Source organism: Buteo buteo, chromosome 12, assembly GCF_964188355.1.
Source record: "Buteo buteo chromosome 12, bButBut1.hap1.1, whole genome shotgun sequence".
NCBI lineage: Eukaryota > Metazoa > Chordata > Aves > Accipitriformes > Accipitridae > Buteo > Buteo buteo.
This window is the reverse complement of record NC_134182.1, coordinates 19,033,809-19,044,709: the sequence shown is the minus strand read 5'-3', so window position 1 is coordinate 19,044,709 and position 10,901 is coordinate 19,033,809.

Genomic DNA, 10,901 nt, shown 5'->3' with positions numbered 1-10,901 from the left:
AGGTAATGAAATGAATAATGGAAGTTTAAATGTGAATGGAAGTAATTAAACAAAAGCAAAAGGCAGGTTCATGCCCCCCACTTTCTAAGGCTGCAGATCAAGCCCTGTTTGGGGTGGGGGGATGTTAAAGAGGGCAGGGGGGGTGTGAGCAAGCTGGAGCATGCCCCAGAGCTATAGACCCCTCCAAGGAGGTCACCAAGGGGCTGCGAAGCTACCTGTCCCTGCCCAGCCTCCCTGGGCTCTCAGAGAAAAATGGATCTTGTACTGTTTGTTGCACTTGGAGTCAAGCCTTTAACTTTCAAGCAGTGCTTTCCTCCAAACTGCAAGTAGTGGTAGAAGACCCCAACTCGGTAACATGGTCATCGCTCATCAGCTCACCTAAATAGTCACCGACTGGGAGGATCCAGTCCCCTGGTTGACTCATAGTTGTGCCAGAGCCTAGTGTTGCACTTCAGGGTCACTTGTCCTTTGGCATGCTTCCACCGGACAGTGGCCATATCCTTGTGAATAAATGGCAGGAGGGTACATCAGAAGCTGGGGAGAAGGGATAACTACAACTCCTCTGGTTCTCGCAATGGTAGTGTTGGAGCAATGGAGCTCATTGCAGTTGTACCACATGGAGAATGTAAAACAGTTTGGCAGCTTGGTATTTTGCAGGGTTTTACTTAATATGCTCGAGCTGCAAAACATCTTCTTTCTGCCTATAATATTCAACATATTTAGCTTTTCTTTGTCAGCACGTACACACCAGGCTGGGCAGCCTGAAGCTTCCTGCTTCTGGCAGAGGCATATCTCTACATAATCCAAGGAATGGCTGTTGCCCCTCCATTCAAAATGCCAGACCTCATAGATTTCACAGACTTCTGTAGCCCTTTTCCAGAGCCTTGTTCAGTTTCAGTGTGCACCACGCACCTGCAAGGGATTTCTGATCATCACTATGGGTGCAGAGGGCCTGACAGGTTTCAGACAAAGTGCAGCACAAGGGAAACAACAGTTTGACGTTTATGGTTGTGAGAAGCACGGGGAAAAAGAGCGCAGAAGGTGGGTACACCTTTACTTTGACCATCCCAAAGTAGGCAGTCAATGTGTCAAAATTCTCAAAAAAAAAAAAAAAAAAAAAAGGGACTGCTGGATTCCCAAGAGGGTATTTTTTTAGTTTTGCTGATGAAAGGATAGAGGCTAGCAAAATCATAGCAATGTATCTTTTCATCAGGGGCTGCTTTGTAGTACAGACAAATGGTATTTGTCCTGGTGCCAAAAAGCCCATCTCTGGGGATCAGGGACTGGGCAGTTTGGTCCTGGCTAAGACCATGAGCTCCCCATCTGTTTCTTTTCATAGTGGCTCACTTGTGCTCCCATGCAGATCTGATGGTAAAACCTGCTCTCATTAGGTGGTCCATCTTTTGTTGCATTGTGTAATATGAATACCCAAAGGTGGTCCCCACTGGATGGTTCCAGTCATTTTCATGGTAGCATTCAATACAACCATGAAAAAAGCACCCATTATATTTTAAAGTTGTTGTTATCCCATCAATGATCACTTAGCCATCCCAGAAGTAGGTTCCCACTTGAAACTCATGGCCCTGTAACACATGACAGGTTTGAGTATTTTCCTTTTTGGCCAGGTATACATGTAATTGATCAAATATCTCTTTTTCTTCCAATGATAGCCATAAACCAGTATGTCAACATGCAAGTAGAGGCTACCATATTATACAGAAAGGGATCTACACAACAATAAACCTTCACCTTTTCATCACACTCTTTCTCATTGACTGGGAGACAGGCCATCACGATAATCTTATTTCTGTATGATCTGCAGGCCTCCCTCAAAATTTTTACATCTTGCTGGCAATAGTAACTCTGTTCTTACTGCAAGTCAAAGATTCCCTGCTGGTCTGTGTACATGTCAGGAATTGCTTTTTTTCCCTTAAGCACCATGCTGTGCACCCTGTCATAATCCTGTTGTGGAAGAGGGCCTACATAACTTCAATTTTCAGCAGTGTTGACAAAATGGAGAAATAAATTTTGCAGCCCTTGACACCCAGCACTTAGAATCATTTAGGTTGGCAAAGACCTTCAAGATCATCAAGTCTAACCATGCCCATTAAACCATGTCCTGAAGTACCCTGTCTACTCACTTTTTGAATACCTCCAGGGATGGTGACTCAACCACTTCCTTGGGCAGCCCATTCCAGTGTTTGACAACCCTCTCAGTAAAGAATTTTTTCCTAATATCTAACCTAAATCTCCCTTGCTGCAGCTTGAGGCCATTTCCTCTTGTCCTATCTCCAGCCACCTGACAGAAGAGACCAGCACCCACCTCACTACAACCCCCTTTCAGGTAGTTGTAGAGAGCGATAAGGTCTCCCCTCAGCCTCCTCTTCTCCAGGCTAAACAGCCCCAGCTCCCTCAGCCGCTCCTCATAAGACTTGTGCTCCCCTCACCAAGTTGGTTGCCCTCCTCTGAACACGCTCCAGCACCTCAATGTCTTTCCTGTAGTGAGGGGCCCAAAACTGAACACAGTACTCGATGTGCGGCCTCACCAGTGCCCAGTACAGGGGAACAACCACCTCCCTGCTTCTGCTGGCCACACTATTTCTGATACAGGCCAGGATGCCGTTGGCCTTCTTGGCCACCTGGGCACACTGCTGGCTCATATTCAGCCGGCTGTCAACCAGCACTCCCAGGTCTTTCTCTGCCAGGCAGCTTTCCAGCCACTCTTCCCCAAGCCTGTAGGTTGCCTGCATGGGGTTGCCATGACCGAAGTGCAGGACCCAGCACTTGGCCTTCTTGAACTTCATACACTTGGCCTCGGCCCATCGATCCAGCCTGTCCAGATCTCTCTGTAGAGCCTCCCTACCCTCAAGCAGATCGACCCTGCCTCTCAACTTGGTGTCATCTGCAAACTTGCTGAGGGTTGCGCTCAATCCCCTCATCCAAATCATTGATAAAGATATTAAACAGAACGGGGCCCAACACCAAGCCCTGAGGAACACTACTTGTGACCTGCTGCCAGCTGGATTTCACCCCATTCACCACAACCCTCTGGGCTCGTCCATCCAGCCAGGTTTTCACCCAGTGAAGAGTACACTTGTCCAAGCCATGAGACACCAGCTTCTCAAGGAGTATGCCATGAGAGACAGTGTCAAAGGCCTTGCTGAAGTCCAGGTAGATAACAGCCTTTCCCTCATCCACTAGGCAGGTCACCTGGTCGTAGAAGGAGATCAGGTTGGTCAAGCAGGACCTGCCTTCCATAAACCCATGCTGACTGGGCCTGATCCCCTTCTTATCCTGGACTTGCCATGCGAGTGCTCTCAAGACAAACCGTTCCATAATCTTCCCCGGTACCGAGGTCAGGCTGACAGGCCTGTAGTTCCCCAGATCCTCCCTCCGATCCTTCTTATAAATGGGAGTCACACTGGCAAGCCTCCAGTCTGCTGGGACCTCCCCTGTTGACCAAGATCGCTGATAGATGATAGAGAGTGGCTTGGCAAGGACCTCTGCCAGTTCCCTCAGTACTCTTGGATGGATTCCATCAGGTCCCATAGATTTCTGAGTGTCCAGATGGCGTAGTAGGTCACTAACAATTTCCTCCTGGATTAAGGGGGGGTATATTCTGCTCTTCATCTTCATCTTCCAGCTCAGGGGGCGGAGTACCCTGAGGATAACTGGTCTCCTTATTAAAGACTGAGGCAAAGAAGGCATTAAGTACTTCAGCCTTTTCCTCATCTCTGGTGGCTATGTTCCCTTCTGTATCCATTAAAGGATCGATATTCTCCTTGGGATTCTTTTTACTGTTAACATATTTGTAAAAACATTTTTTGTTGTCCCTTACAACAGTGGCAAGATTTAGTTCTAGCTGAGCTTTTGCCTTCCTAATTTTCTCTCTGTATGATCTAACAAGATCCCTGTACTCCTCCCAAGTTGCCCACCCTTTCTTCCAGAGATGATAAACTCTCCTTTTTTCCTTGAGTCCTAGCAAAAGCTCCCCGTTCAGCCAGGCCGGTCATTTTCCTCAGCGGTTCAACTTGCGGCACATGGGAATAGCCTGGTCCTGAGCCATTAAGATTTCCTTCTTAAAGAATGTCCATCCCTCCTGGACCCCTTTGCCCTTCAGGACCATCTCCCAAGGGACTCTCTCAACCAGTGCCTTGAAGAGGCCAAAGTTAGCCCTCCAGAAGTCCATAGTGGTGATTTTGCTGACTACCTTCCTTGCCTCACCAAGAATTGAAAATTCTATCATTTCATGGTCGCCAAGCCCAAGACGGCCTCCAACCATCACACCTCCCACCAGTGCCTTCCCTGTTCGCAAACAACAGATCTAGCAAGGCTCCTCCCCTGGTTGGCTCACCTACCAGCTGTGTCAAGAAGTTATCTTCCACACACTCCAGAAACCTCCTAGATTGTTTACTCACTGCTGTGCTGTATTTCCAGCAGACGTCAGGGAAGTTAAAGTCCCCCACAAGGACAAGGGCACACGATTCTGAGACTACTGCCAGCCGATTGCAGAACAATTCATCCGTCTCTTCAACCTGGTCGGGCGGTCTGTAACAGACTCCCAGCACAATATCTGCCTTATCGGCCTTCCCTCTCATCCTCACCCATAAGCACTCCACCTTGTCATCAGAATCGTGTAGCTCTGTACAGTCAAAACATTCCCTAACATAGAGAGCCACCCCACCACCTCTTCTACCTTGCCTATCCCTTCAGAAGAGCTTATAGCCATCCATTGCAGCACTCCAGTCATGGGAGTCGTCCCACCATGTTTCCGTGATGGTGACTAAGTCATATCTATCCTGCTTCACGATGGCTTCCAGCTCCTCCTGTTTATTGCCCATGCTGCGTGCGTTGGCATAGATGCATTTGAGCTGGCCTATCAAATCCACCCCTAACATCGGCATGCTGCTCCCAGGCTCATCTCTGGTGCACCCAGTTTTATCCCTTACCCGCTTCGAACCTAGTTTAAAGCCCTCTGTCTGAGCCCTACCATCTCATGAGCAAGGATTCTCTTACCCCTTTGAGATAGCTGGACATCATCTGTCGCTAGCAAGCCCGGTGCTGTGTAAACCTCCCCACGATCAAAAAAACCAAAATTCCACCTATGGCACCAGCCTCTGAGTCACATATTAACCAGGTGTGTTTTCCTGTTCCTTTCAGTGTATTTCCCTGCCACTGAAGGGATTGAGGAAAACACTACCTGCGCTCCCAATCCTTCCACTAATCGCCCCAGTGCCCTGAAGTCCCTTTTGATTGCCTTTGGATTTCTCTCTGCAATCTCATCACTGCCAACCTGCACAACCAGCAATGGGTAATAATCAGAGGTCCGAACCAGACCAGGGAGTTCCCTGGTAATGTCTTTTACCCGGGCCCCAGGAAGGCAGCAGACTTCCCTGTGGGATGGGTCGGGTCTGCATATTGGGCCCTCTGTCCCCCTCAAAAGGGAGTCACCTACAACAATTACCCTCCTTTTTCTTTTTTCAGAGGATGTGAGAATGCGTGGGGCTGCCCGACTGAGCGTAGGCACCTCCCTAGATAGGGCTTCTCTACACCCTGATCTTCATTGACCTGGTCCTCAAGTTCCAGAGCCCCATACCTGTTGTGAAGGGGCAACTGGGAAGGTGAGGGAAACCAGGAGCGGATTCACCTGCCTCCCTGAGCAGGGACCCATATCCATTCCCCTCCATCTCTTACGTCCCTTCCTGCCTGGTGGCAGGAGGGCAGGGGAACCTCCCCGCTTCTTGCAGAGCCTCCATCTGCTGCCTCTGCCTCAGGGATGGTAGGGTGCGGGTCCACCAATCTATCTCCCTCCCTCTCAGACTCCCTGGTACTCGTCAACCTTTCCACTTCCTCCTTCAGCTCTGCCACCAGGCTGAGCAGATCATCCACCTGGTCACCCCTCACACAAGAGGTGTCCCCGCTGCCCTCCGGCACCAGTGATAGACTCAGGCACTCCCTGCAGCCAGAGACCTGGACAGCTGTATGTTTACATGGCACCTCTGTCTGCTTTGCCATATTTTTCCTAACAATGGCTTTCACCCGAGTGGCAACCATACCTGGGTCTCCCTCTGGGCTGACACCCACCACTTGAGTAGCCTTCTCGAGCTGGGAAGAGGAGGGGCTGCGCCCTACCTGCACGAACTGCCGCGCAAACTGACGTGCCACGCCCTGGTCGCCCGTCCTGGTCACCGCCGCTCCTCGGGGCCGTTCAAATCTCCCGCGGTTGCCCCTGGCAACGCGCACGCCGCGTCAGCCTCTGTCGCGAGAGTCGCCGCCTCTGGACGGGCCCCTCCGCTCTTCCCCGGGGCTCCCGGGCCTCGGGACCCTGCCGGCCCGCCTCGATCTAGCGCTTAGCCGCCCACGTATCGTTGCCGCTGCTGGCCTCGCCGCTGACTGAATGCAGTTGAATGAAGTACACAGAATTTCTCTGTGCTTCCTCCTGAAACAACCTCTCTCAGCTTTTCAGGTGTCTCACCACAAAACAGATGAAACCGTTTTCTCTCTCCAAATTAGCAGATTTGCCCAAGAACTGTCATCTGCTCTTGTCAAGCAGTGAGACAAGGAGACATGCTGTGAAGTGCTGGTGCTCTGCAGATTCTCTTCTGGTGCTCAAAACACATAGACAAGTCTTAAACAGTTTAGGCTCAGGCCCAAGCAGAATCAACTACTGAGATTGCATCCTGACTCACTCCTAACCTCTGACTTTCCTATGGCATTTACCTCTTGCTGCCCAATGTGCACAGCAGGAAAACGTGGCTAATATCACAGAAATGCAGCTGTACTCAGTGAGTGAAACTTTGGTCCCTCTGAAAGATGCTGGCACTAGGTCTCTTTGTTAGCTGGGATTGAAAGGTACCATCAAGTGTCTCCTCCCCCTGAGAATGGGGGTGGTGTTTGGGGTGGGAGGGAGAGAGGGGAGGATGACAGGATCTCTCTTGTGTAGGAAAAGGCAGAATTCAAGCTATGCTTGAAATGACTACAGAAAAGCTTTCTAGATACTTGGATGGGCTGCTGAGAGATAGCAAATGGGCAGGAGATACAATTTTATTATGCCAAAAAAATTACCCTGGTTAGCTGTTGCACCACCTGGTTAATTAAAATCCTGTCTCAGATTAGGCCCAGGTTGTTACCCATAGACAAATGTGAAGATGTGCTCTTTTTAGAGTATGGACTAATGGTTAGAGGTTACAGCTCTGACCATATGATTGCTTTCATCTTATAAAATGAGAAAAGCATGAATGAAAAAAACCTCTAACATACATTAGGGAGAGAATTGGCTGGGTGGTCCACAGGTACAGATAGTTTAATCTCTTTTATACTCTGTCAGAAATAGGTTCCGTGCCTGTGATCCTTTCACAAGCTAGATTACACCAGCTATGGTCTGTTTGAGGACAGAATGACTACGACATCTGGAGTGGCTTCCCCAGCAAGAGGATCGCTTCACAATCAAGCACCCTCCTCACTTTTGCATCTATGCTGGGAGATAATTTGGCTTCATTCTTCTTATAGCTGTAAGCCCAAGATACATGCAGCTGTGCCCAAGAAAGGCCTGTATCCAGCAGCATTTTACAATAGCTCTTGTAATAGCTCTAGTCCTGTAATGCTGATCTGTGGTGGCTATATACAGAAAGAGATGCAGAGTATCTACAAACAGTGGTCTTATCTTGTTTAAAAATTATATAAAATCTACAGCAAATAAGATTTCATTGCTGCATCCTACCTCCTCTCTATCTGGAATTTGCTGAAATGTGTCATGACTGTAGGGTTAATCCAAACCAGCTAAACTCTTTTAATAATGACTTGTGTTTTTCTCTACTAACTGCAAAGACTTGCTTAATGTTCTGTTTCGTTTTTTAACAAGCATCCAGTGTCAATGGGACTTCATTAGAAGAGTTTTTAAACTACAGTTCTTGCTCCAATTTGTATTTTGTAATAACCATGTTTAAACAGGAAAGAAATGTCATGTTCCAAGCCATGAGGGGGGCATGTGTCTAAATAATACAAATGAACTGGGGCTGTGCAACAGCAGGAGAACAAATAAAATGCCGGATCCTTTCTGCAGCATCTCGGAGTTTACTAGAAATAGGAATAGCTGCACTGGGCCAGACCAGGGGTCCACTTAGCTTGTTATCTCTTGAATGCACAAAGGAAGAAGAATAAGAAACTGTGTATGTGTATGCTTATATGTGTGTATGTATATATGCACACATACACAGATATGTCAGACTGTCCTCAGAGGTGCACAGTGGTATGACAGAGCCAACAGTCACAAGCTGCAGGAAGGAAAATTCCAGTTAGATACTAGGAAAAATTCTCCATGCCTTGAGGGGCTCAGCGCTTAACTGGACAAGGACCTGAGCAATGTCCCCTAGGTTGGGCTGGCTTTTTGGGGATTAAACATGATCACATCCAGAGGTGTTTTCCAGCCTGTATTATTCTAATTCATATATATGTGTATACATACACATGCACATACACATACACATATACATTTTTTAAATATATGAATGTGGTACACTCCCTCTTCATATTCTGTATGGAAAAGGGTGACTTAACCTGTTGCACTGTTGGCTAGTCTTTTCAGTGAAAAGAGAGAAGACCTTTTGGACATGATCCTCCAGACATGCTTGTTCAGCGGTGTTACTTATGGATATTTCAGTGAAGAGATGGTTCCTCCTGAATTGAGTAGGATTCCTGGCATGGGCCGTTCTCACGAAAGGATTTGCAAAATCTGAGAACTATAATTTAAAGACAAACTAGAGAAAGCATGCTACAAAATAGATTTCTGTGACCAGCTAAGCTGCTGGAACTTTCTTTTGTGAATCTAAGTGTTTGGCTAGTAGATGAGGATGGTTGTTGTGGAACTGGAAGGTCAGATACTGGGGAAAATTATGACCTTTCTTCTGTAGGAATGATAGTGTGAAATGAGCACTATGCATGAGGGAGTGAATGGGCTGTTGTCTCTTAAACTCTGGTTGTAGTTCTTGCTTTGGATCCTATTACCTTTTGCACAGAAACTTAGTTTATTTCTACATTCCCTTCAGCCTAAAGCAATTTATAGCTCTTGTTCTTCCCCTTGTGAGTGGCTGGGAAGCTCTTATTTCAGAATCCTTTAAATAACCAGACTAAATTTCACTCTTATAAATTCGATCTCCAACACACATCCCCTTACTAAATAAGCAAATATTTTTCCTAAAACCAGTTTGGCTTATTCCTGGGTTGACCTTTTGTCAACAAAACATGAAGATATTATCGTGATTGGAAACACTTCTCTCAGGCCCATAAACCAGGCAAACCAAAAGCGAAGAGGGGAGGGGGAAAGGCTGGGACTTAAAAACCTCATTTTGGAAATGTCAACTGGGCAACCAAACAGCATGAATCATAAAAAGAGTGAAAGAGACAGAGAAACAATGTGTGAACAGTTATTGCAGTGAAAGAGCTGGTAATTCATTGTATACACAACAAATCTGTCCATTAAGCTGGGAAACAGTATTTCACTTAGTCCCATGGCACAGCCAGGGGTTTTCCATGCAGCAGGCTGGCTTGAGATGGCAAGGCCTCCTTGGGTGAGCTGCGGTGGGGGGAAGCTGCCAGGATGCCTTGCAGAGGTCCTCAGCTCGTGCACTGCCACAAACTGCTCATGCTCTGCCACAAACTGCTCGTGCTGGTTTTGCCAAGAGGGATGCATGGGGTCCCTCCTCCAACCCAGCTGTGGTTGCCAGCCTGGTAGGCAATTTTCGCGTGCCTCAGCTGAGGGAGCAGCTTCTCCAAGGTGCCTGTCACCTTCCTTTGCCAGTGAGATTAAAGGTAAGGTGTGTTTGCTCTTCATTCCCTCCAACAGGAATTATGCTGGCCAGGGATGCCAGTCCTGCTGCCTTCTCCAGAAGTCCTCCAGAGGTCCTCCAGACCTCTCGTGCCTCTGCTGGTCCCCAGAGGTCCAAGCACATGGGTTTGACCCATGCGGTGGCAGGATGCCCCAAAGCAGCCAAGCATAGTTGGCAGGCACAAGCTGGTCTCTGTTTTCCCTCTCCCAGTCCAAGCCCAGGCAGGTGTCAAGTGAAGTGAGTGTTAGACACAGCCTGTTCAAACAAGCTGCTTCGTAAACCTATGCAAAGATCTTTCTGGAAGCTGAGAAACGCTGTTCCCATGACATTGGCAGTTTTAGTTTTCATTGAGGGGAAAGGCCTGGCATAAGTGCAGGAGAAATGGTTCAGTAAACTCCAGAGTGCCATAATTCCTGCTAGGGAAAGCTTGCGACTTGTCATACAGGTCTTCAGTAGCAGCGGGAAGGGACGACCTATCTCAGTGACCTCTCTTGGATGTGCCCTTTCCCAGCTGATTCAAACCCCTCGTGTCACAGCAGCACTGCTGAGCCAAGAGGCAGCGTGGATTGCCAAGTATGCAGTGTTAGGGAATAGGGAAGGGCATCACCCACCACCAAAAGAAGTCCCTTTTCAAGAGATTGGGAGGCAGTTGGACGCTGATAGAGCTTTTCCTCACCAACCGCCGACACACCAACCTTCTGGATCAACCAGCGACTATTGATCCCTCCTTTTTTCTATGATACTTACGGGGTTGAGTAAACCAAACAAGAAGGTTTGGGGAAGAGGAGAGTCCAGTCTGGGCTGTGACCTCCTGGAGCAGTCTGTGTGTCACATCTGTTCAGGGAACCATCCTCTCCTGACCTTTGCTTGTGACTTGTCTCCTCCCTTCTGGTGGTACACGCTTGCTCTGAAATACGCAGACGTGAGGCATCATCAGCCGGGGCACAGCAAATGAAGGAGAAGGAAGGTGCTGAAGTCCGTTGTGCAGTCAGGTTAGGTCTGCTCCACTGGCAGAAGTTGCTCGCTTGTAGCAGAGCATTGAAAGAAGAGGTGGCGGGGCAGACACAGGGCCAGGCA